The sequence below is a fragment of the Tenrec ecaudatus genome, chromosome 17 (assembly GCF_050624435.1).
Source record: "Tenrec ecaudatus isolate mTenEca1 chromosome 17, mTenEca1.hap1, whole genome shotgun sequence".
Lineage (NCBI taxonomy): Eukaryota > Metazoa > Chordata > Mammalia > Afrosoricida > Tenrecidae > Tenrec > Tenrec ecaudatus.
Genome location: NC_134546.1, coordinates 20,943,337 through 20,969,814, shown reverse-complemented (window position 1 = coordinate 20,969,814; position 26,478 = coordinate 20,943,337). Strand labels below are relative to the sequence as shown.

The 26,478-nt window shown below is 44.8% G+C and overlaps 1 protein-coding gene across 1 annotated transcript in view; it reads left to right on the top strand.

The window, feature by feature from the left end:
* Positions 1 to 26,478, top strand: part of ALK (ALK receptor tyrosine kinase) — an 897,834-nt gene that overhangs the window by 352,249 nt on the left and 519,107 nt on the right. The gene's annotated exons all lie outside the window — the stretch shown is intronic.

The following is a 26,478-nucleotide window of genomic DNA, read 5'->3' as shown; positions in this document are numbered from 1 at the left end:
AGAAAGCAAATCTAATGACTGGGGAGGGGGCGGGGAGGGGCAGCAGTCAGATTGCTAGTGGTTTGGAGGAAGCCCTAGATACAGAGATGCTGGAGAGCTGTTGGCAGGTGTTATCAGGTCGATTCTGACTCATAGTGACCCTGTATACAACAGAGTCAAACACTGCCTGGTCCTGGTGCCTCCTCGCAGTTGTTGTTATGCTTGCACCTATTGTTGTGACAACTGTGTTAGACCATCTCGTGGAAGGTCTTCCTCTTTTTTGCTGCCCTTTAGTTTTAAGAACCAGATGTCCTTTTCCAGTGATCGGTCTCTGCTCACGATGTGTTCAAAGTGCATGAGATGAAGTCTTGCCACCCTTGCTTCTAAGGAGCATTCTGGCTGTACTCCTTCCAAGACAGATGGTTTTACTCTTCTGGCCGTCCACAGTGTTTCCAATGTGCCTCACCAGCATCACAATTCAAGTGCATTGCTTCTCCTTTGCTCTTCGTCATTCACGGTCCAACGTTCTCAGGCATATGAGGCACTTGAAAATACCCTTACTTGGGTCAGACACACCTCTTCGTCCTCATGTTACATCGTCTTTTCAACATTTTATTTCTTTCTGGCTCTTGATTCATGGTTCTAAGAGCATTGATTGTGGATCCAAGCAAGATGAAACCCTTAACAACTTCACTCTTTTCTCCATTGATCATGATCTTATCTGTAGGTCCAAATTGTAATCTACATGGAAGGTTCTAATGCTTGGTCTTCATCAACAAGTGCTTCAAGTTCTCCTCACTTTCAGCAAGCAAGGTGGTGTCATCTTCATATCACAGGTAGCTAATAAGCCTTCTTCTAATTCCAATGTCACATTCTTCTTCATAGAATCCAGCTTCTCTGATGACTGCTCAGCAGGCAGATTGAATAGTATGGTGAGAGGATGCAACCCCACGCCCCACCTCTCCTCACTTTAAACGTGCAGTAGTCCCTGGATTTGCTCGCACAACTTCCTCTTGATCCATGTACAGGTTCTGCAGGAGCATGATGAAACATTCTGGAATCCTCAAGCGTCTCAAGACTGTCTCATCTATAGCTCGTTACAGTCCACACAGTCGGGTGCCTTTGCATAATCGACAAAACACAAGTAGACAACTTCCTGGTGTTCTCAGCTTTCAGCCAAGGTCCATCTGATGTCAGCAATGATAGTCCTTGTTCCGTGTCCTCTTCTGTACCTGAAGCTCCCTGTCAATGTACTGCTACAGCAGTTGTGGAATGTTCTCCAGCAAAATATCCCTAATATTTCCTGGGATAATAAGAGGGGCTTCCTTTTCACTACCAGTCTCTCCCTTCCCTACATGTCACCCCTAAGAGAGAGAGAGAGAGAGACCTCTCTGTCTTGCTAGAAGACCCACATGTGCGGAGCAGAAGAGGAGAGTGGAAGAAACACGCTACCTGTACTTCTCTAAAGCATGGCATTGCCTCCCGTCTTGGCTCTGGCCTGCAGTGTTTCTTCTGCTAGAAGCATCTTCTTCGCCCTTGCTTTCATGGCAAACCCATCTCATAGGGTTCAACTTGATGAGGTGCTTGTAAAGTTCTACAGCCTTATTCTAGCTGCCCAGGTAAGGCACAAAGCCAGCTACTCCATCCCGTTTACATGCCCCATCTCAACACCACCCGAGGTGCTAGCACCCAATGCACACAGGTCAATACCTGGCCAATGGGACGGAGCCTGGTTACTGCGGAGACTGGCACCACCCTCAGCCCATAAGCAGCAGCCAGAGAAGGTTTCCTAGAGACACACATGAACGCAACAACACGGGGTTCAAGTGTTTCCTTTTCCACTTTCTAACTTACTTATCTCTGCTATTCTCTAGATTTTAGTGATCTAATCTGCAGAATTGAAGTAATTATAATTGCTACTTTGCAGGGCTATTGAGAAAATCAGATACTTAGAGGGGAAGCACTTTGTAAATTATGAAATATGATTGGATTCAAGCCCTATGAAAAGATTTCTGGGAATGCATATACAAACACACATAGATAGGCGTGTGCACAAACATACATGTGTATTTGTGTGCATGTGTATTCTTTCTCTTTTGTACCTAACAGCTTTGTCAAAGAGAGTTCAGTTTGAAGTCAAAGCCTGATCTCTCTCTCTAGCTATTTAATTTTTGACTATTAATATTTTTCCTTGGTAAAAATCAAGAAAAGATGCAGTAACCTGTGACCTTGGCCGTCACTATGCCTAATCTATATTAGATAATGTATAGGTGCTCATCCTTGTGTCACACAGCACACATACCCCACCACCACCACCACCACCACCTGACTGCCCTCCCACTGGGACCCCCAGTCTCCTATCTCTGCCACTCACTTAGCAAACGTGAATCACTCTCTGCCACTGGTAAGCTTTCAGAGAGGCTAGACTGCCTTCTCACATAGCACCTTCAGGCTCTACCTCTGCTGGCGTGAGTGCTCTTGTTCTATAGTGCTTGAGAGTGCAGGCAGAGAGAGACCCAACAGAGGTAAACATGGGTCTTAAGGTTGGTCATGGGGATGGCTTCACTGATGTTGCTCCTCACAGAAGTTCCACAAGAACACTTCCTTTCCATCAAGCCCATCTTTTCTGCAGCTCTGCATGCTGACGCTTAAGAGGAGACTTCCCCAGGCATTTCCTCTCTGGTCACCATCTGATCTCCATCAAGTGTAAGCATTCAACCTCCCTTTGCAAGAGAAACGTTTCTGTGGGGGAGCTCCAGGAATTCCAGACAGTTGGTAGTCTTTCCCTTTGTGTAAGCCAAACAAATCCCAGCCCCTCCTGGTCACCCCACGAACCACAGGACTAAATGCTGCCTTCCCTGTGCCATCCCCGTCATCACTTGTGAGTCAGACTGTGGGGAGCCATCGGATTTTTAAGGACAAATTCTTAGAAGCTGATTTCCAAGCTTTCCTTCCTACCTGTATGAGTCTGGAAGCTCTCTTGGAACCTGTCCAGCCTCATCGTAACCCCTTTGCCTCCACTGACAGGGGAGTGTGTGGTAGCCATGCACGAGGTATGTTGGCCAGGAATCAAAGCCCCGTCTCCCACGTGGAAAGCGAGGACACTACTACCCAGCCACCACTGCCACATTTTATTTTGATGAACGATCTTGAATCAGATTGCCTGAGAAACACCAAGCATATTCATCCTTGTGCTAGGGTAAAAGCAGACGTAACATCAGTCTTTCTTTATACCGTGGCATCTCAGGAGCCCCCAAGGGTAGTCTGAGGTCCCTATCCACAGTTAGAGTAGGGAGGGGGTGCTTGGGTAGCAGGAGAACCAGTGGATGCCCTCCTCTTCCCTTTGGATGCTCTCCCCACTCCACAGCCCGCCTACACCACGGTGGCTGCATTTCACAATCAGGACATGGGGCTTGGCAAAGGATTTTTCCTGACTAGTGAATTGATTTCTTTCTATAAAGAGTCTTTGATAGAGTATAAACATCAAATCCCATATGTTATACATTACAGTGAATACACTTTATTGAAAAGGAAAACAACTTACCTGAGCAGAAATACAATTTTAGCTTTATGCGTATCTGGGTGTGCTTCAGGTAACACAGTGTTTAAACATTTTAATTCAGGACGGTGTCAGAATATTTAAACCAATGATGGTTCTAAATGTAACTCCCAAATAGACATGTGAAGAAAGATTTTGACATTATGATTAAATTTAAAGATTGTTTTGAAAGGACTGTTCTTATCAAAGGAATAAAAGCGCCTGATGGAAATTTTCAAGCGTAGAGGGGAAAAGGAAGAGACCCATCTATATACCTGTAACATTAAAAAAAGAAATGACATTTTGTTTCAATTTTCTTTCAAACACTAGATGAATTTTATATCATAGGTGATATAAAGCACTGTCCCTGGAGTCAGACTGGTGGATTCAGCCAATGGCTGGCTGTGTGAGTGAGGTACACACAGGTTCTCTGTGTCTGCTTCATCCTTAGAAAGTGATGTCATTAACAGGACCTACAGAGCCCTGGTGACAGAGTGAGATATGCATTGAGCTGCTAACCACAAAGCCAGCAGTTTGAACCCACCAGTCCCTGTGATGAAGAAAGGTGAGGCTGTCTACTTCTGTCAAGAACCCAGTGAGACCATTCTACTCTGCCTTGTAGGGTCGCTGTGAGTCAGGATTGAGTTTGGGATTTTACCACACAGGGCTGTTGGGTGAACATAGAGAGTCAACATATGTAAAAGGTCAACAGGAACTGTACCTGTGACAGGTATTACTGTTATTTGACATAACCATGATCATCTTATACATATGCATTTTCTGTTCTTTTTCATTTAATGTCTTATCCTCATTTCCATTTTTTGACATAGTTTGACTCAGCTTCAATTTGTCATGGCAGCAGAACACTGCATCAGGCCACCACCTAACCCTCTCCTATTGTTGGGCCTTGAAGTCAATGCCAGCTCTTTTCGATTTTTAATGAAACTGCCACCCATGTCCTTGTGGAAATCTCTTTTTCATCATGTAGGCATGCTATCTCAGTAGGGTAGATTTCCAGAAGGATTCCTGGGTCAAAGGCTATGAAGTTGCTACTGCTCATGGCACATCCTTCCCAAGGGCTTTCTTTCTAAGACCTTTGGACCCATTTATATTTCCACCACAGAGCAGAAACTGCGTGCTTCCTCTTCCTCTCCCAAGAATTGGGTCTGATCATGTTTTAATCAGAAAAACACTCAGGTAACAAAATGATTAATCCCAATAACCATTGTTGGGCCTTTCCGGTGGCTCAGGGGCTGCGTCTCATTGGCCATGCTGAGATGGAGGCCAGGCCCACATGCTCAAAGAAGAAGCTAGAAAGGAAACCGATAGGAACCAGTGTGATAAGTGCTGCAGGGCACAGTGAAGATGCCTGGCTCCCAGCCTACTAAGCCAGCAAAGACTTCCTTGAAGAGGCAGGCTTGGGAGTTGTCTTGCCAGGTGAAGAGGGTGACAAAGGACAGTGCATTCCAAGGGAACAGTTGAGGGTACCTGATATATCTGGGAATGACAATAAATTGTCGATAGCATCACCGTGGGTTGGAAACGACTCAATGGCACCTAACAACAACATCTTGAAGGTAGATCTTTGCGATGTTGTGTGGTGATGCAAATCTGGGGCCAACTAAGACAGCGGAGTTTTTTTCTTTTATTCACTGCCATTGCGTCAATGCTGATTCTTAGCAACCCTATAGGACAGGGTATAACTGCCCCTGTGTGTTTCTGAGACTGTCACTCCTTACGGCAGTAGAAATCTCGACTTTTCCCCTCAGGGTGGCTGCTGGTTTCCAACTGCTGACTTTGTAGTTAGCAGCCCAACACATAACCACTAAGCCACTAGGGTCCCTATGCAGAGAAGTAGGTATTTTGAAAGTTGTTTCCCATTGCCATCAACTTGATTTCTATTCAAAACGATCCCAGTTAGGGTTTCCAAGGGTGTAAATCTTTATAAGAGCAAATAACCTCATCTGTCTATGGAGCATCTGGTGGTTTTGAACCACCAACCTTGTGGTGAGCAGTCCTAGGCTTACCTAACAGTTCCACCAATCGGCCACATTGTTCAGAGCTGCATGCTCTTTATCATCCTTGGGATGTTTTACGTCATTGTTACAGACCTTGTGCCATGCCTTCCAACCCCGAGGGCTCCTTTCCCAGCCCTGTGTCAGACAAGGTTCTGCTGGGAGCCATAGATTTTCATCAACCACCTTTCAGAAGTATATCACCAGGCCTTTCTTCTTCAGCTGGCATTTCTGAAACTCGTCCGCCATGGTTGACTCATGTTGACTCTTTTCCACCATCATATCAATGCCCAAGCAACCACAGGACAACCAAGTGATAGAGAGGCGATGGTGTTTTAAAAGGATTGCGTCTTTAAAATGTTAGTATTTGTTGTAGCATCTTTACATTTTGCTTCTTTATCGCTTTGTGTTCGATAGTGAAGGCAGCCTCAATGGAACCCTACAAATTCTAACACCATGAAAGGTTAAATTAGCAGGGTTAATGCCTCAGTAAAAGAGGTGGAAACATGGGAACTAGTTGCTGTGATGCTTCATTCAATGAGGTTAACCCATAGCTTGGAAGGATTGGTGCTTCTCTAAACGACATTCACCTCTATTGTGATTGATTTAGTAGAGTGATGAGCTAGGCGGGCTTTAGCCTCAGAATCCTTCAACTCCTGACATATCACCTGCTTTCCTCTGTTCCTCTTCTTTTTCCTGCCTCCCATCCTAGGTTTGAGGACTTGCCTACCCATTCTCCCTCTGAGTTGTCTTTTCTCTATTACCACTGAGAATTATTACAGCAACCGTACCAACAATAAGATGGTGTTGATTGGCTAAAAGATCCAGAAGAGTCTGGATTTTAAAAGAGGTTCCTTACAGAGGGACATTCTTTCCATGCAAACAGTTCTACTGGTGGGATTTCAGGCCAGAAGGCAGGCAAGTGAAGGAGTTATGTTAAGTTTGGGTGAGCAAGTAGCACCTTCTAGGCCCCTCCACGGGTCCAGAATGATGGAGAGACTGTGTGCCTGTCCAATTTGGGTCATGACCTTTGGTTCCACTGCCGGGGTCGGCTTCAGCACTGGCGTGGCTTCCTATCGCTCACCTCCTGGATGCAGTGTGGGATGGAAGTGCCCTGGGTAGACTGTGCCTTGGCAGGATGTGTCCCCACAAGTCATCAGAATGAAGGCAACAGCTGGCCGGGGAAGGGCCTCTTGGAAGGGACCGCATGATGGACATCATCATGTCCCTAACTCAAGCGTTGCCCACTTTTTAACCCTAGATTTTTATTTATGTATTTTTTGGGGGGAGGGTATATAAATCTTTCTTTTACCTTCTATGAAACAAGAGAGAAAACAACAAAAACAGCGCTTTCCCTTGCCCCTACCTCACTGTAGGAAAACACTGTATTTCCCTCCCAGCAGATTTCCTAGATCTTAAATATCAGCTCAAACATTTATGCATGAAAAATTAGAAGTCATGAATGATGCATATGTTCTGGAAAGTCTGCTCATAAATTTCACCTCCCTCCTTTGGAAAGTCCCAGGATGACAGCCTTATTTCCAGCACCTCCTTCAAAGCTACCTGAGATGAAATTTCCTATTTGTTTCCGACTCCCCCACCCTTTGCAAATTCAGGCCTCCCTGGTGCCAGATAAGTCTGCTGTTATCTTGTCCGCGAGATTGTTCTTTGACTTGACCAGATTATAGTACAATTGTCAGTTTGCTCTTTAATAATACTCCGTCACAGGGGATTTGTAAGGATTAATGAAATAATGTTTGAAAACCACTTTGAATTTGTATGCCCTCTTTCTGCGGAGGCTCTGGGTGATTATTTCTTAGTGTTTACACTGTAGCTGCCGTGTGAGGAGTTTCGAATGCGTGGCACACATCTGGCTCCATTTCATTAGATGATGAAGCTATTGCTGGTTCGGCCTGCTCAGGACCGAGGAGCTGGGAAGAAGCCCGCTGCCCTGTTGATGCTCAACAGCACACAGCTGGTTGGATCAAGGGAGAGCTGGGTCGAAGACCCACGTGTTCTCACTCCTGGCTCAGCACGTCAAGCCTTCCTGACTTCTAACATTCATTACTCTCATTCAGCAGATTGAGAGAGAGAGGGAAGAAGAAAAAAGAACCATTTGGCCCAAGGTCAGAGAGCCCTCATGAGCACCCAAACCTGGATGACTAACTTCCATTCTCTGGGCTGCTTAGGGTCTCTGCCAGATCCTCCCAGATCCTCCCGGTGGGCCTGTGTGTCTGATGCAGTCCGTAAAGAGCCCCCAGCGTTCCAGGGGCTACTTCCTAGAGTTCCTCAGATGTCCTTTCCATCCTCAGAGCTCAGCAAGTGGAGCAACTGCAGGGAGCCTCACTGCCTCCTCTTTGATGACCCGAGAGGTGTCTTCCACTCCGAATGAATGGAGAAGTGTCTGAAGTGCCTCTTAGTTCAGGGATGTTAGGAAGTCAGACTCCGTTTTCCTGAGATCAAACACACGGCATGCCAGCATGAGGTCCTGAGTGCTGCCCATCCACAAAGACAGCGGAAACCAGTGTTGATGGAGGAACTGAGGCTGTGGTGTTTGGGAGTGACTGGAACCTTGAAGAGGCCTGTGTCAGGGGATTCATCAGGCGCCCAGGCAGACGGTGGGATGCTTGAGAGAGACACGCTGTCTCCCTCAAAGCCGGGAAAGATAATTGGGAGAGGAAGTGAGGGGCAGCACCACATAAGGAGCACTTTTTGCAGGGCGTGTGTTTTCCCACCTTCGGGAAAACTGAGCACATTTGAAAAATCCAAGGAAATTAAGTCAGCTCTACAAATGCACAATGCACAAGTGATCCCGGAGGAGGCTTGGAGGGGTGAAGGCCTTGGTCCAAGGTCACACAGAGGGTGGGAGGCAGAGTGGGGGCCCCTGGCTGCCTGCCCAGGGCTCATGGTAGTGGGCAAAGGTCACCCAGACATCAGCCCATTATTTCTAAATCCCCGTGTCCCCCTGGCATCATGTATGTTTTTTTGAAACCTATATTTTACGTAATGTCCTGCTGTTGGGAATGCACACAGGAAAACGATTCCAATTCAATGGTTTCTTCATGGACAATTTGGGGACATGGATGTCCTTCTCCCGGTCCTTCCCACCTTCCTTTCTTTCGGGGTTGTTCCGTCTCCATGAACAAAAGTGCATTGCCCCTTAAGGTTGCTGTCTAACCTTTCATGGATCCGTGGCCACTTTGACCACATGTTGACCTTATTTTAAAGAGCATAATGTTGACGTCAGAGCAGATTAGTTACGCGGAATTGTTTGGATTCATGATGACTTCAGAGCATGTATTTGTATGGAGGTTCAAAGATAATCTCAGGGCAGCAGTTTCAGCGGTTTATCCACCCTCCATGGCTCCAGAAAGTCTGGAGTCCATGAAAATTGGAAGTTCTGTTTTACACGTTACCCCCTTTTGATCAGGATTCTTCTGTGAAATCTTTGATCAAAATGTTCTGTTAGCGGGCATTATTATAAGTCAATTGGATTATTAATTTAAATATAATTAGCCCCACTTAGTATATAGCCTCTTATCTAAAAAAATTACATGCTTGGTGTGCTATGTGTGTATTGTTTCTGTAATATGTACTGAAGTCAGGTTCTCGGTTATTTAATCAGCTTGTGCCTCACCTGTCATAATGCTTCATAATGTGGGCCAGTCTGCACCGGGAGGTGAGAAGAGAAGAAAGGGAAGGTGTCCTTGAAGGAGATAGAGGGAGACGACTTGGTCATGAGAATAAGGGGAGGAGATAGCTATGGAGAAGAAAATGGTCCCTCTTCCCCCCCTCCCCAGAGTGAAAGGCAGGGATTCGGGGACAAAGCAACTTTGAAAAGGAGGTAAAAGAAGATGACAGAGCTTATGTTACTGATCTTGAGATTTCAGTAAATGATATGACAAACTGTTGACAATGTGAAAGGAGCGCTGAGTTGTATATTTTAAGTTAAAATTGTGTATGGTCCCCTGGGAGTCAGCCTTGTTTTGTGAAGGGCAGAAACAAAATTTTTTTCAGGGAAACACACATACACATACAAACAAAAATTATACTTTGAACCTCCATTATGGTTCTTAAGTCTCTACTGTAATTGCTCTGGATTGGATTTTGAGTTTGATCTATGATCTGAAATATTAGTTTCTTAAGACAAGGCCTTTCCCTGAATAAACACTGATTTGATTGCTCTGAACTGGGCTGAATGTGGGCCAGAAATTAAGAACACTTCTAAAGGACAAGCCCAATCCCACTTCAGTAACTGACCCTATGGACCTAAAGACAGATGTGCTGGGCTGGCTCTGTCACCTCTCTGAATCTGACCCCAGAACAGTGGTTTCTCAACCTTCCTCATGCTGCGACCCTTTAATACAATCCCTCATGTAGTGGTGACCCCCCCCCCACCATAAAATTATTTTCATTGCTACTTCATACCTGTAATTTTGCTACTGTTCTAAATCGGGAGACCCTTGTAAATGGGTTGTTTTCCGTTCAAAGGGGTTGTGACCCACAGGTTGAGAACCGCTGCCCTAGGGTATCTGCCTGAAGTTATCCCATAGAGAGATTGGTTCCAACCCAACTGTGAAACCAGGAAAGAAGAGTCATCCCATGATGGTGGGAGTGCCATGAATCAAAGCAGGACATTTTTTTCCAGAATGCAGGGAGAGACCATTAAAGATCTCTTGGTCCCTGGCAAAGAAGGCCCAATCAGACCAAACTCACTGCCACTGAATGGACTCCAACTCAGTAGTGACCCCACAGGACAGAGTGGAAGCCCTGTGGGTTTCCAAGACTGTAACCTTTCACTGAAATAGAAAGCCCAGTCTGTAACCACCATGCCACCAGGAATCCTGGGAGAGAAGACAGCTAAAGTAGCAATCATTAGTATGCATTGAGGGACAGAGAGGTGCTACGTTCTCAGCTAGGGCTTTACCTATCCTTTTAAAGACAGTCATCACAGCCATCCTATGATATATCACTAATTTACTGCCTTCTTTTAGAGTCTAACGCACAATGGCCCTATAGGATACAGTAGAACTATGCCATAGTGATTCTGAGACTGTAAATCTTTTTTTAATCACTTTATTAGGGGCACATATAACTCTTACCACAATCCATACATACATCAATTGTGTAAAGTACATCTGTGCATTGATTACCCTCATCATTCTCAAACCTTTGCTCTCCATGTAAGCCCCTGGCATCAGCTCCTCATTTCCCCCCCTCCTTCTCCTGTCCCCTTGTAAATCTTTATAGGAGTAGAAAGCTTCATCCGCTCCCATGGAGAAGTTTGTGGTTTTGAACTGCTGGCTTAGTGATTAGCAGCCCAACTATTATCCATTAGGTCACTGGAGCTTCTTTTATAGTATGAAGCAGGAGAGTTTATTTCAGGTTAAAATAAACAGGAAATGGATGCTCTATTCCTTGCCCAGTGCATATAACCAGTTAAATGGTAGATTTGGGTTTGATTTCAAAGTCCTCTGATACCCAAGCCAAGATTTCCCCCACCTCATTCCTACTTATTGGCACAACACATGGCCTTGTCATTCCCCAGGCATGTTTACAAATGAAGGATTTATACAGACAGGAAGTAGGGGATTACCTTGTACAATTCCCTCATATTTTCTTCAAATCCTTTGATTCTTAGATCTCAAATAATACTCTCTTGTATGATTGTGAGCTCTGTAAAAAAATTTTTTTAATTCAAACATGCAAAAATGCATGTCTATCCTTCCTTGTCCTCCCTTCTTTTTATTCATTGCTGATAACCCCTTCCCTTCTCCCTAAATTAGTCTTTCCCCTCATCCAGCAGTAGAAATCCCTCCCATGTTCTAAAACCTTGCTCAAATGCCACCATCTTCATAAAACTGTCCAGGCTCTTTGCTCTCTGTGCCCCTGGAATCCCTGTATCCCTACTGGTGGTCTCAGAACTGAGGCCAAGGCAGCCTTGTTTTCCTGTGCCTCCATGGGATCCGCCTTAGAGATGTTAGTCTGACCACGGGCAAATTGCAGTCTTTTCCTCCTCTTCCTCTCTGATTCCACAAATGAATATATTTCAGGAGAAACTATCTAGGCCATGAGCCCCTTGTGAGAGATGTGGCAAGTGACTAAATGCTGAGATTCAGCTGCATGAAGGGACCATGGGCTAAAACTGGCATCCTATCCGCCAGTCAGATGCTTCCTAAGGTCCAAACATTATTGAAAGCCCCATTGTAACACAAGGAGTGGGGGTAGATCCATGGTTAATCACTTGAATGCTAACCCAAAGGTTGATGATTTGAACCCACCCAGCCGCTCCACTGGAGGAAGACCTAAAGGTATCAGCACAGCAGCTCTGATCTATCAGATGCGGTTGCTGTGGGTTGGGATCAGTTCAGTGGAATCCGACCACGGCAGTGCAATACAAGTACCCTGTCGGAAATCGCACACTCAACCTTCAACACCCTGATGGGATCGTGGGGCCTCCGCGCCAGGGGAGAACGATGAGGCTTTGGACTGCCATGAAGAGTGACAGTCTCTGAAACCCACAGAGGTATCTCTGCTCCGTCCTGTAGGGTCGCGATGAACTGGAACCAACTTAATGGCAGCGAGTTTCCATTTGTTTGTTGACTTCTCAGTACCCACGGTGAGGTCTTGATCAGATCGGTTGGTTGTCTGCCCACGTTCTGAGAGCCTATTGTGTACTTCAGGGATAGGAAGCTGACAGAGAAAGGAGAGAGTTGACTCTAACCCTATCAAGAAACCTCCTGATCTAGGATTGGGGAGTAGAACCGGGATAGAGAATGTGGCTAACAATGATGATGAAAAAATCTGGTAATCATAAGGGCTATGCCTAAAATTGATGGGGGGGCTGTCTACTGTCGAGACATGATTCCAAGTACATCACAGACTCAACACATTACAAAAACAACCCAACGAGGTAGGTACTATTATTAATATTTCATGGCAGCACTAGAACAAAAATGAGTTAAATAACTTATCCAAGGTTAAAAATTAGAGAATGGGAGCTGTAATTGGCCTTCTGAAACTCCAAACCTTACCCCTGAGGAAAAATAGAAGGAGGAGAGAAAAGATCTACCGTATTTACTCGAGTATAACCAACCTGAATATTAGCCAAGCCATGTAATTTCACCACAAAACTGTATTTAAAAATAGGCTGAAAAACTCAGCTTATACATGAGTATATATGGTCTCTGAGCCAAGGACCATGGAAGTATGTGATATACAGTAGACTTTCCAGTGAATTTTCCAAAGAGTCTGTGACATTATCACTTGGCAGAATTAATACCATTTTAACCAAGTAGGAAAGAGGAAACCAGGCATCTTAGGAAAGGGAGTTAAAACTAAAATAAAGCTCACTGCCGGCAAGTCGATGTGGATTCACAGTGACCCTATAGAACCCGGTAGAGCTGCCCCAGTGAGTTTCCGAGAGTGTAACTCTTTATGGAGGACAAGGTCTCATCATCCCCTGTGGAGCGGCTCATGGTTTGGAACAGCTACCCTGGCAGTTCGCAGCCCAATACCTACCTTTGCTAAACACTGTAGGCACACACAGAAGCAGAATCATGTGGCCCGACTGCAGCACAGTGCTGTGGGCTGAGGGGGCCACCTGGGAGGATGAGTTCTGCCATAGGTGGTCTGCCATTGGACGGGGAATGGGCAAGAGAAGAGTGAAGTGAGTTAACCATCTCTGCGCCTTCACTGTTAGACTCTAACATCATGTTCAACCCGAGAAGCACATTTTTTCCCAGTTGTTCTTGCCCTGCGGGGCAGGGGTTATTTTCTCTTTGGAATGATCTGCACCTTGGAGAGGTGAAACCTTACAAAACTGACAAGAGGGGTGCTTTAAAACCAGCTCCTATGGAAGCCAGCATCCACGGAGCCTGGAGAGGGGGGCAGCTTTGCAGTCAGCCTTGATGACAATCTAGGGACCCAGGAGAAGCAAGACCCTGGGGAGGGGCAAGAAGAGCCCAAGAAAGAGTAAAATAAAACAAAGTGCCTTTCCTGGCTCATCACACCTTTTCTGAATCCTGACCTCCCTGGTGACCCCTGCAGTATGGGGCTTCCTGGGCAGGAGCAACACTGGCTGGAAGCAAGCAGATGGAGTTTCTAGAAAATGCGGCCTTCTGTCCTATTGCCTGTTACTGCCTTGGCTGGAGAGATCACCTTTTCCTTGACTCCTTGGAAGTGGATCTGTCTCTACTTAGCCAGAGGGAAGAGCCAGTCCAGCTGAATCTGCACAAAGCTAAGTAACCAGGTTACTTCAGGCCAGGAGTGAATCAATCTCGATAATCACATTTGGCTGTATCTGAGGCCATTTTGCTTGGAGAGTGTAAATTCATTGTATGGGGTAAAATGCTGTTTATTTGTGGTGGAAAAACACTGGATTCATAGGCACCCTATACAGTCGATGCAAGACTCCCATTGCATGGAGATTAAGTGTCCATTTCCTTGGTGGGAGAGATAAAGATGTGTCAGGTGTTTGTGTACCTGGGTGATACAGACCCTTGCTAAAGACCGAACCAAAAATCACCTGGAATCCCCAAGAAGGGAGAACAGAGCTCTCAGGCCCATGACCAGTGTTGCCACTGATGCTCAGGCCAGCAAATCTGGCTTTTGCTTATTTCTTTTGTTTTTTAAAAAAGAGATTAGGCTTTGCATAGACGTGTCAACGTCTGAAAATATGATCTAATTTGATGTCCTGAGGTGAAAGACAAAAGGGAGTGAGGTGGTTTATTATGTTAAATCTCAAATAAACCTGGACAATTAAAAATGGAAAGGGAGCCAAAACTAATTAAAAGGAAAGGAGAATGAGAAGTACCATGCATCTGGGATAAATTTATTATTGCAGTTGAGCACTAAATTTAGCTCTCAGCTTCCTCGCAGCTTACGCACGCATCCAAAACATAATATGGGTTAATATGGTTTTATTTTTTCCAGATTCATTTACAAAAAGCTACTGCTGACCACCATCCTGGGTAGAACACTTGGATTACACAACGTGGGGATTGAAATGTCACTGTACTAGCATGCATGTGTTTGCTTGCAGTGTTTTTCCTTCTGATGAAGTTTGATACTTTGTACTCAGACCACCCATTGTGTGTGCAGACCCATTGAGAGGGGAGGTCAAGTTTCCTGTGTTCGGGACAGACATGCTTCATCTTAGCATGCATTTGGCAGAGACTGCATTGTCTCCCGACTAGAGGTTTGCGGCAACCTTGAGTCAATCCAGCCTGCGGGCGCCCTTTCCTGACAGTATGTGAATGCTTGTATGTGTTTTGATTCCTGCTTCCCGACACTGACCTGGGGGTGGGACAGCCCAGAGGGAGCCAGATGGATCTAAGGGGGGTGCCTAGTGCAGAAGTCCAAAGGTCCAAAGGTGTTGATGGAGGGTAGCCAGGAAGAGAGCAAAACTGTCTCCCTGTGGATGGGCGCTGGTGCTTCTTTCCAGACTGACCTCCAGGTAGCGCCACCCATCCAACCACTTCAGCCGCCAATGGCTCTCCCACTCCCACTCCCACTCCCATCCCTCATGCCCCACATTCAGGAATCCAGCTACTCAAGGAAGCCGCCATCCCAGTCTCCTCAACAGCATGGGGGAGCCTTCGGGCTTTGGATAGGGTGAACAGGCAGGGAGATCAGCTGTGGCTGGAAGGGGTGAGCAAGACTAATGAGGACTCCCCTTCTGACAAGGGCTGTGCTCTGTCAGGTGGCTCAGAACTGTCGGATTGTCTGCCAACTTTGAGGACCTGGGAGAAATGACCCATGTTTGAAATAGGATGTCTATATTTAACATCAATGGGGAACCCTGAGATGTGGATAGAACTGTCAGGAGTGAGGGTGACCAAGAAAGCTGAGTGGAATGAGATTTACCAGCGATTGTACTGACCACCCAGCTGACCACCCAGCTTCAGATGGACCAAGCAAGCAAACAGATAGGCAGCTACAAGTGAAGGGGGTAGAAGGTAGCTGCAAAGTATGTCTCAAAGATTACAATTTTTTTTTCCAAATTGAAAATCAGAGATGTTGTTGGAACACTAATGAGATTCGGACCGCAGAGGTGTCGGAAACACAGCTACATTAAACAGATCATTACCATGGGAAGCGGTGGGTTGAGGGGAAGCATGGGGCCTGGTGCCTGCGCAGATGTCAGGTCCTGCTATTCCTATCTGGCCAGATTTACTCCCATTAGTAAGTGCTGACACTGACGCAGTAGAGGTAGGGGCTGTTTGGTGGTTGTTTATTTCTTTATCCAACCTCCACCTCTCTCAGGGTACAATTTAAGATGACTAAAATAAATACTTCTTAGAACCAGTGTTAACAACAAACAAAGGGAAAACAAACAGGCCAGAATACAAAAATGCTTTTTATGTCGCAGGATGACGTTCCTGTTGTTAATTGCCAAGTGGACTCTGGCTCAGGGTGACTTATGTGTCACAGAACCAAAGAGCTGTTGGCTGGTCCTGCTGCGCCTCTGCCTTGACTTTGGTCTGGTTGCATCAAGCCATCCCATTGAGAGTTTGCCTAATTTTCGCTGAAAAGGACCATGATGTAAAAGAGCCACTTCATCAACCAGGTTGTCCACATCTAGCGATTGGTCTTTTCTGATAGTGTATCCAGAATAAGCAAGATAAATTATCTTTATCCTCATTTCTAAGACTGATTTGTTCTTACTCCTGGCAGTGGGTTGTCTGTGTGATATTCTTAGGCAACAACACAGTTCAAGTGCCTCCATTCTTCTGTCTTCCATTTTCATAATCGGACTTCCACATGTCTGTGAGGCCATGGAAAAGACCACTGTCTGTGAAAATGCAGATGTACTGAAAATACGAGGTAACGATGTACTGAATCTGAAAACATGGGCCACATTTGGGTGGGAGATGAGTCATAGATGCTGCCCGTGTCCCTCTGGGAAGAGCTGAAGAAACCTCTGCTGGGACTTCCTTCACCTGTCCCCATCCCATGCTTCCTGTCCTTAGAGGGTCCACAACTCTGCTCCTGGGGTTCTTTGCTGCCTCTGCCCTTCAGTCCCTCTGCCCCTAGATGCTGTCAGGTGAGTTTCATTTGGTCTGATGGGTAGGAGGTCCTGCCAACTCCATTCTCCCATCACTGATGTCAGAGCTATCTCCAGGGCCCATTATGGAAACTTCGGTTCTGCCTTGGTTGCTGATAGCAGAGAAATAGACTCCAGGGGAGATGTGGGAGAATCAATTAATGATCCCAGACACGTCTAATACATTTTTCAGTGGGGTCCTGGAGAAAGTATAGTGTCAGCAACTCCAGACAAAATTTGGTCTAAGTGAAATGTATTCACGTCACACAATTCACAAGCAGAAGCAGAGTGTGGGGTGAGCCACAGAGTCGTTTTTTTAATTATTGTTGAGAGTCAGAATCGAGTTACAAAGACATGATTTGATAGTGATGCCCAGACTCTCAGCTGTAAAATGAGTTCCCGGGTACCACTGGTCCTGTGACCTTTTCTTTTCAGAGGACAATGAATAGATCTTATTTGCATGGAGTTATGATCTTGTTAGTTTAAATTCAGCTTGCTGACCGAATGGGAGAAGAATCTTCATCTCCCCTAGACAGAGTGCTCTCCTGTCTGCTGCTGTTTGGCATCTAGTTGGCTGGCTAATGCGAGTGGAAGTTTAGCTTTCTCAGGCCTGCAGTGGAGCAGAAACAATAAACACAGGATTCGAAAGAAGGCAAAGCAGAAAGTAGAACTCATCGAAGAACGAAGCCCTTTAAATGAAAATGCTTCTTTCTCAATAATAGGAATTCTAATGTTCTTGGAGTCGTTATTATAATAGCTTTCTCTGGAGTACACGAAGCATTAAGAAATCCATGTCAGAGCAGAGGACAGGCAGCCTCAGATCCTTTGTCTACAGAGCCAACAACGAGTCATTGACCATCCGTATGCCTTGCTTTCCCCATCGAGACACGGGTAATGGCGGCACTTTGTATTCCTGTTACAGCCTGGGAATAAATTGCAAAGATTTGCCAACCTGTATTTGCTTTAATAGCTGAGAAAGTTATAGTGGAGTCTAGGTTCAACATGGATGGAATAAATGTTCTTTTCTATTCTCATATGCCTAGTTGAAAACTTAGCAAATAAGTGAGCAAAGGGATGTACTTGAAATTGGTATCCAGAACAAAACCAGGACCAGGGGAGGTGGGTCTCACTCAACCTGAGGAACATGGTATGAGATAGAACAGGTCTTTTGATAAGGAGATTCACGTGAAAGTAACACAGAGTCGCAGGTGGTTCAGGGCCCATTTAGAGCAAAATCGTGGAAAAATAGAACATCTGCAATCTCCTTCAAATTGAAGGTCGGAAGAGTTCTACGGGGTCTACAGGCTCCAGGCATCTCAGATGCTATTCCCTTTAACCTCATAGACAAGTGGGGGGAGATGGCTGAAACAAGGGCTCGCAATACTTCCCTTATGTGGACCACCAGGATGGGGTAAAAGCTCTTTCACTCCCAGCTTGCTATTTATGAAAGAATCGAATCAGAGTGGCCACCAGTGACAATGAACAAAAACAGAACCACTTCTCTGGAGAAGACAGAGAGAGACGTTAAAATATGGAAATGTGAATAAGAGAGCAGTCAGAAAATGCAGAGACACCTCACATACACACCACTCCAAACACCTGCCACTTGTCATAGTTCAGAGAGCTGAGTGAGTGCTGTGGAAGTAAGGGCCAAGGAGCAAGAGAAAACGCATGAAGGGAGCAGAGGGGAAGGGACAGCGGGATTCTAGTTGCATGTATGTTTACACAGACTGGCGATGCAGTGGGTTAGATGTTGGAATGCTAACTGCAAGGATGGTGCTTCAACCCACCAGATGGTCTGTGGGAACAAGATAAGGTTGTTGGCTTTCATACAAATTTACAGTCTTAGAAACTCTGTTTGAGATTGCTCTGACTCAGTATGGACTCAATGGCAGTGGTTGGGTTTAGAGAGTGGATAGGGAAAATATCATTGATCATGTGATATTTTAGCAGAAACCTGATAAATGAGAGTGTAAGCCAAGGCAGAAAGTGGAGATATAAAAGTGGGCATCGTTGGTGTGTGCTTGGGATTGAAAATCAGGAAACGGGAGAAATCACCAGAGAATGTGGAAGTAGAGAAGAGCGTTCTAGCAATGGTCCTTCATTTAAGAGTATTACCACATTTCCCCCTTTACATCCCATCAGCATAACTGGAAACTTTGTCCACAATCTTAGGGAAAAGAATCTTAGAAAGAAAGAAATGAATTCAAAGAATTGTAATAAGCAATAAGAATGGTGCTCCACCAAGTGTGTTCCTTGCTCCGCAGAACAATAATCGGCTCCAAGAAGTCCAGGAGTGTTGAATTAAACAAAGTTAAGCAGATACATGTACTCCAGGGTCTCTTAGAACCTTTTAAAGGCCAATGAGCAGTGTGAATTTTCAAGAGAGACATCCAGTGTAAAGAATTCCCCCAACATATTTGGAGGTGTCACAGAGATCAAGGATAGTCAGCCAGTGTCTTTCTATAAAGAGCCAGATCATCACTGCTGTGCTATTGTAGCTCAAAGACCTTGCAGACAAATTAGTAAACAAAGTAGTGTAATTTTGTTTCATTAAAACATCACTCCCTCTCTCTTTTTTTGTATTTCTATATATAATTTATTTTAAAAATCATTTTATTGGGGCTCATACAACACTTATCACAATCCATCCATCGTGTCAAGCACATTTGTACATTTGCTGCCATCATCATTTTCAAAACATCTTCTTTTTACTTGACTCTCTCATTTTGTCCCTCCCTTCCTCTCATGGACCCTGGATAATTTACAAATTACTATTTTTTTTATGTCTTACACAGACAGATGTCACCCTTCACCCACTTTATTATTGTCCATTCCCCCTGGGAGGGAGTTATAGGTAGATCACTGTGATTGGTTTGCTCTACCTTCCCCCCGCATCCCCACCTTCCCCTTACCTTCCTGGGATGGCTACTCTCAATATTGGTTATGATGGGTTTATCTGTCCTGGATTCCCTGTGTTTCCAGCTCTTATCTGTACCTGTGCACATGCTCTGGTCTAGCCAGATTTGTAAGGCAGAATTAGGGTCATGATATTGGGGAATGGGGGGGCGGGGAGGAAGCATTAAAGAACTAGAGGAAAGTTATGTGCTTCATCAGTGCTCTACAGCACCCTGACAGACTCATCACTTTCTTGTGACCCTTCTGTAAGGGGATGTCGAATTGCCTACAGATGGACTTTGGGTCTCCACTCCTCATTCCCACTCATTCACAATGATATGATTTTTTGTTCTGGGTCTTTGATGCCTGATACCTGATTCTATAGATACCTCATGAACCACAGGCTGGTGTGCTTCTTCCATGTGGGCTTTGTTGCTTCTCAGCTAGATTTTCAAGCCTTTAAGACCCCAGATGCTATATATTTTGATAGTCGGGCACCATCAGCTTTCTTCAACACATTTGCTTATGTACCTCTTTTGTCTTCAGCGATCGTGTTGGGAAGGTAAGCATCAAGTTAATAGAATAAAGTGTTCTTGTTTTGAGGGAGTACTTGAGTAGAGGTCCAATGTCAATCTGCTACCTTAATACTAAACCTATAAATATATGTACATAAATCTATTTCCCCATTGTCATATATAAATATGTTACATATATATGTGCCTGTATTTAGACCTCTGTAAATGCCCATTGCCTTCTCGATCTTTCCTCTATTTCCTTTTACTTTCCTCTTGTCCCACTATCATGCTCAGCCTTCATTTGGGTGTCAGTAATTCCTCTCAATTACATTGCCCTTGATCATGCACTGCCAGGCCTCCTACACCCTCCTCAACATTAATTTTAGATCACTTGTTATTCCCTTGTCCCTGGGTTCAGGTAACAAGAGGATTTGGCCAACCATAGATCCAGATTATCTACCTCAAGAGATGTTCTCCCTCTTATTCAGTCCAGACACCTGCAGGGGCACCACGATGCCAGCTAACTTTATGTGACTGAGGCCATTGCTTCGTTATCTTGTAGAAGTTCAGCACCCAAACCCAAGACCAGGAGTGGCCCAACTATATCTCTGTTCCCTTTCTGAGGCAGTGCCATTTTCTTCAATGATTGACACCACGGAGATCTGTCTTCCATCCTGTTTCCACAAGGCAAGTGCTAGAATGTAATTTCCCATCAATGCAGTGATCTGGATTATGGCTTATCCAATAGGTTTTTTATTGACTTGTTTTCCTCACTTCAGAGCTCCCTGGGAAAGAGCCAAGGGAAGGGAAATGAAGTGAGCGTTTATAAAAGTAACCGCCTAATCTCGCTGGTGAAAGCTGTGATGGTAAATGAGACTTGGAACTTACCATATGATTATGATGATTGCCGGGTGTCATGGAGAGGTCTTGACCCATAGGGACCCTGTGTTCAACAGAAGGAAACACTGCCTACTTCCTGAACATTGTCACAATTGTTGTTCACGATTGAGCTCCTTCTGTATCAACCCACCTTTCTGAGGGTTTTACTTGCCATATGCACAATGTTTAGGGAATATTTGCTTGTTGGATGTTGAGAAAGAAGACAAGGGAGGGTATTGGGGGTGCGGGGTATAGGTAGGACCTAGAGGGTGATGGCCTCAGAAATATGAGGGGATGTTGCTTGGAAAGGGAATTAAACTCTTCCTTTGGGATTCATGGGATGGAGCCAAGACCATCAAGACCCAGTTACAGGGAAACCATTTCAACAGATGATCATGAGTCGCTGGGATTTGTTAGCAGGGTGGAGAAGTGGCCTCTTGAAAGCTCTCAAAAGAGCTGTGGTCACTCTAACACCAGGCGGACTGATGGGCTGGAGGATTTTTTCATGCTGAGTGTCGATGAAATTGAAAGTTCTCAACTCTAACATGGGTTCACATAGATCAGTGGTTCTCAAATCTGTGGGTCGAGACCCCTTTGAGGATCGAAAAACTGTTCACAGGGGTTGCCTGATTCATAACAGTAGCAAAAATGCAGTTATGAAGTAGCAATAAAAATAACTTATGCCTGGGGGGGTCACTAAACATGAGGAACTGTATTAAAGGGTCGCGGCATTAGAAAAGTTGAGAAGCACTGACGTAGATGAACAGTTTCCTCCTACTGTTTTTCGGGTCCCCATTGTCAGTAAACATCATTTAGACGTATTAGCTGGAGTGGAACAGAGCAGACTGTTCTAACTGCACTGGTGTGCAGACCGAGAGGTAGATTTATTGATGTCCTAGAGATTTGGAGTCACACTAGTGTTGCCACCTCAATTTAGCTTTAGCTTGAACTTGGACAAGGCACACTGGGCCAGGGACATTTGGCCACGGATCTGTGGCTTTGTTCCCAGGTCAGAGATCCCAGCAGGAACAAAAGCAAGCTCTGAAGGCAGAGAGACGCGTGGTGTCAGAACATGGAACTTGTAGGGCAGTTGAATTTTGTAACAAAATGGAAAGTGAACTCAATTTAGGCACAAACAGGATACATAGAACCGATTTTCCCCAGAAATACCTTTTTCCTGTTAAGCTTCTTCTCTGAAGGAGTGTTCAAAGTGGCTTTTAATCATGCAACTTTGATCCCAAGGCCTCAAGATATTTATCTATCACCAACTCAAAAAACTCACTGCCTTTAAGTTGATTCTGAATCATAGCAAACCCAGGATGGAGGAGAATGACTCCGGTGGGAATCCGAAAGCTGTTCTTTTTTATGGGAGTGGAAAGCCTCAACTTTCTCCTGTGGAGCAGCTGGTGGGTTTGTACTACTGACCTTGAGGTTAGCAGCTCCACGCATAACCCAGCACATCTCACAGGGCTCCACTATCTGGCACAGAGATCTGAAAGACGTGCCGGGAGAAAGGCCAGTTAGATTCTAAGCCATGGTTGTTGCAGCCCTTGTTGCCAATTTGGAGAGATTCAATAAATGACAACCCAGCCGGTGTCTGAGCTTAATCCCTGACATGTGTGGGAACTTTGGCATGGCCTTTCTCTGCTCCATTTCTCTCTCTCAGGAAGGGAGGGGATGAGTGCCATCGGCTTTACAAGATCATTGCTGGGAGATAGGGCCCAGCGTACAGGAGAAAGAATTTGTAATTGGAATGTACAGTTAGAGGCGAAAAAAATAACACTTTATTCTATACGGAGCTTTACAATTCGCAAAGTGCTTCTGCCAAGAACATCTCGTTTTATTTTGCTAACAACACTAGAAGCTATTATATAAACTCAAAACCCAACTCACTGCTATGGAGTCAATTTCAACTCTTAGTGACCCTCAAGGGCAGGGTAAAACTGCTCCTAAAGTGGCTTTTAATAAATCATCTTTTATCCTAAATCCTCAAGAGATTTAGCTATTACCAGCTTAAAAATCTCACTGTCAGCAAGTTACTTCCAATTCATAGTGACCCTGTAGGACACGGTAGCCCCGTCCCTGTGGGCTGCTGAGACTGTGCAAAGGGGTCGCGACCTACAGGTGGAGAATAACTGTCCTATAGTATAGACTTTAAAAATAAAGGTAAGAGAAAAGAAGAGGGGAAGAAAGAGAAGGGATGGGAGGGGAGAGTGAAGGCAAGAAGCAGGGGGCACCCGAGGGGGTGGTGCCACCCAGTGATCTCATTGTGACACTGGAGGACACACTGTCCCCTGTGTTAGCATCCTCCCATACTAGACCATGCAGAATTCCTCAGAATGTTCCTTAACAGTTTAATCATAGAATTATATGTGGTTAATGCAGTTTTAAATGGCTTAAGTGTACTATTCTTTGGATTATATGATTACCAATAACAAACATTGTTATGTATGATCGATTTACATTGAATCATAATGTTATTAATTATAAAAGCATTAGCGACTGAGCAAAAGCTTTTTTTTTGCTTTCCTCCTTTTTCTTGATTATTTCATTCTCAAAGCCATTACTGATGCAGGGTCACAAATACTACTTACCACAATGTTGCAGCTACCACACCTGAAAATGTGACAAAACCAGTGGCCCCATGACCACCACCACCAAAAGCAGCAGTGGGTGCTCGTAACAAGTGCAGATGCAGGGACGCCATTGAAGCGTTGCTTTGGTTGGGTACTAACGACAACGTTGACCGAAGCTCACTGCAAGGTTCACAAAGCAAATTAGCTTAGAGTTTTCTCTTTGTAGGATAGTGATACATGTAAACTGGACTCACAAAAAACTGGCGGGTATAATGAACCAAGGGGATATTTTTGTAAGAAATAATCAATTTCAGCTCAAACAACACACAGAAATTTTATAGCTCGTCATATTGTTTTGTTTTGGTTGTTGACCAAATATTTTATTGGCCTGTAATTCACATATCATACCATTTTGTAGTTCAATCACATCAAGAAGAGTTGTACAATCATCATCACTATCAGTTTTAGAACATTTTCTTCATTCTTGAACTTGCTTCCCATTTCCCCTCACCGTCACCTGCCCTAACCCAAGAAAACTATTCATCCAGTTGCTGTTTCTATACATGTACCTGTCCTGGATTTTGTAGACAGAAAAGCATTTAAAAAGAAAAAAAACCCAACCAACAACAATAACAAAGTAAAACAGATAAAAAACCACAATAAAAAAGAAATCAGAGACTATTAAAAACTCTAACAAATTTAAATGGATTGCAAGGGAAATCAAAGGATAGGGTGTTGATTTCTTTTTTGAATTTTCTATTGTTTATGTTTTCACAGAAGCCCATTTTCTAGAACCATTTGAACATAATAGTTACTGTTTTATTTTTAAATCATTTTATTGGGGGCTCGTACATCTCTTATCACAATCCATACATATATCCATTATGTCAAGCACATTTGTACATTTGTTGCCATCATCATGCTCAAAACATTTGCTTTCTACTTGAGCCCTTGATAGCAGCTCCTCATCCTCCCCTTCCTCCCTGCTCCCTCATGAACCCTTGATAATTTATAAATTATTATTTTTTTATATCTGACATTGTCTGACATCTCCCTTCACCCACGTTTCTGTTGTCTGTCCCCCAGTGAGGAGGTCACATATAGGTCCTTGTAATCAGTTCCCTCTTTCCAACCACTCTCCCTCTACCCTCCCAGTATCGCCACTCACACCACTGGTTCTGGAGGGATCATCTGCCCTGGATTCCCTGTGTTTCCAGTTTCTATCTGTACCAGTGTCCATCCTCTGGTCTAGCCAGAATTGGGATCATGATAGTGGCAGGGAGGAAGCACTTAAGAACTAGAAGAAAGTTGTATGTTTCATCATTGCTATAGCGTGTGGATTTTTAACCTAAGTGTATCCGTGACATTCTACTTGCCAATGCAGCTAGCAAGGCTGTTCACATCCCTGGTCCATGGCCAGAAGGGATTCACAAAGGACTTAATCCACATGCATTTTCCCTTCACTTAAAAAAGACAAACATTTTTAAAAAAAATTTTCCCCTCCCTCCTCTTTCCCCCCTCCCTCATGTGCCCTTGGTAATTTATACCTCGTTATTTTGTCATATCTTGCCCTATCCGGAGTCTCCCTTCCCCCCCTTCTCTGCTGTCCCTCTCCCAGGGAAGAGGTCACATGTGGATCCTTGTAATCAGTTCCCCCTTTCCTACCCACTCACCCTCCACTCTCCCAGCATCGTCCCTCACACCCTTGGTCCTGAAGGTATCATCCACCCTGGATTCCCTGTACCTCCAGCCCTCATATGTACCAGTGTACAGCCTCTGTCCTATCCAGGCCTGCAAGGTAGAATTCGGATCATGGTAGTTGGGGGGAGGAAGCATCCAGGATCTGGGGGAAAGCTGTGTTCTTCATCGGTACTACCTCGCACCCTAATTAACCCATCTCCTCTCCTAAACGCCTCTATGAGGGGATCTCCATTGACCGACACTTGGGCCTTGGGTCTCCACTCTGCACTTCCCCCTTCATTTAATATGGTATATATTTACATATACATATATGTATACACATACATACACACACTTATATCGTTGTTGGTTTTTTTTTGCATGATGCCTTATACCTGGTCCCTTGGCACCTCGTGATCGCACTGGCCGGTGTGCTCTTCCATGTGGGCTTTTTTGCTTCTGAGCTTGATGGCCGCTTGTTCACCTTCAAGCCTTTAAGACCCCAGACACTATCTCTTTTGATAGCCGGGCACCATCAGCTTTCTTCACCACGTTTGCTTATGCACCCATTTGTCTTCAGCGATCCTATCATGGAGGTGTGCAGTCAATGATATGATTTTTTGTTCTTTGATGCCTGGTAACTGATCCCTTCGGGACCACTCTATCACACAGGCTGGTGTGTTCTTCCATGTGGACTTTGTTGCTTCTGAGCTAGATGGCCGCTTGTTTATCTTCAAGCCTTTAAGACCCCAGTCACTATCTCTTTTGATAGCCGGGCACCATCAGCTTTCTTCACCACATTTACTTGTTCACCACTTTGGCTCCAGCCGTTGTGTCGGGAGAGTGAGCATCATAGAGTTCCAATTTAATAAAAGAAGGTATTCATGCATTGAGGGAGTGTTTGAGTAGAGGCCCAAGGTCCTTCCGCCACCTTAATACTTGACCTATAAATATAGACACATAGATCTATTTCCCCTTCCTCCTGTATATATTTGCATGTACATGTCTTTGTCTAGACCTCCATGAATGCCCTTTGACTCCTAGCTCTTTCCTCCATCTCCCTTGACTTTCCTCCTGCCCTACTACCATGCTTCATCGCCACCTGGGCTAGAGTATACCTCTTCTCTAAGCAACCTTACCCTTGATCATTTCCCACCATGCCTGCCACTCCCCCTTCTCTACCATTTGGGGTCCCATGTTTTTCCCTTGTCCCTGGGTTTGTTAACACCACTTCCTTACCCCCCCACCCCAAGTCCCTGATGCAAGGGGCTTAAGTGGAGAGCAAATGCCTTGAGAATGATTGGGGCAGGGAATGTATGGATGTGCTTTATACAATTGATGTATGTATATG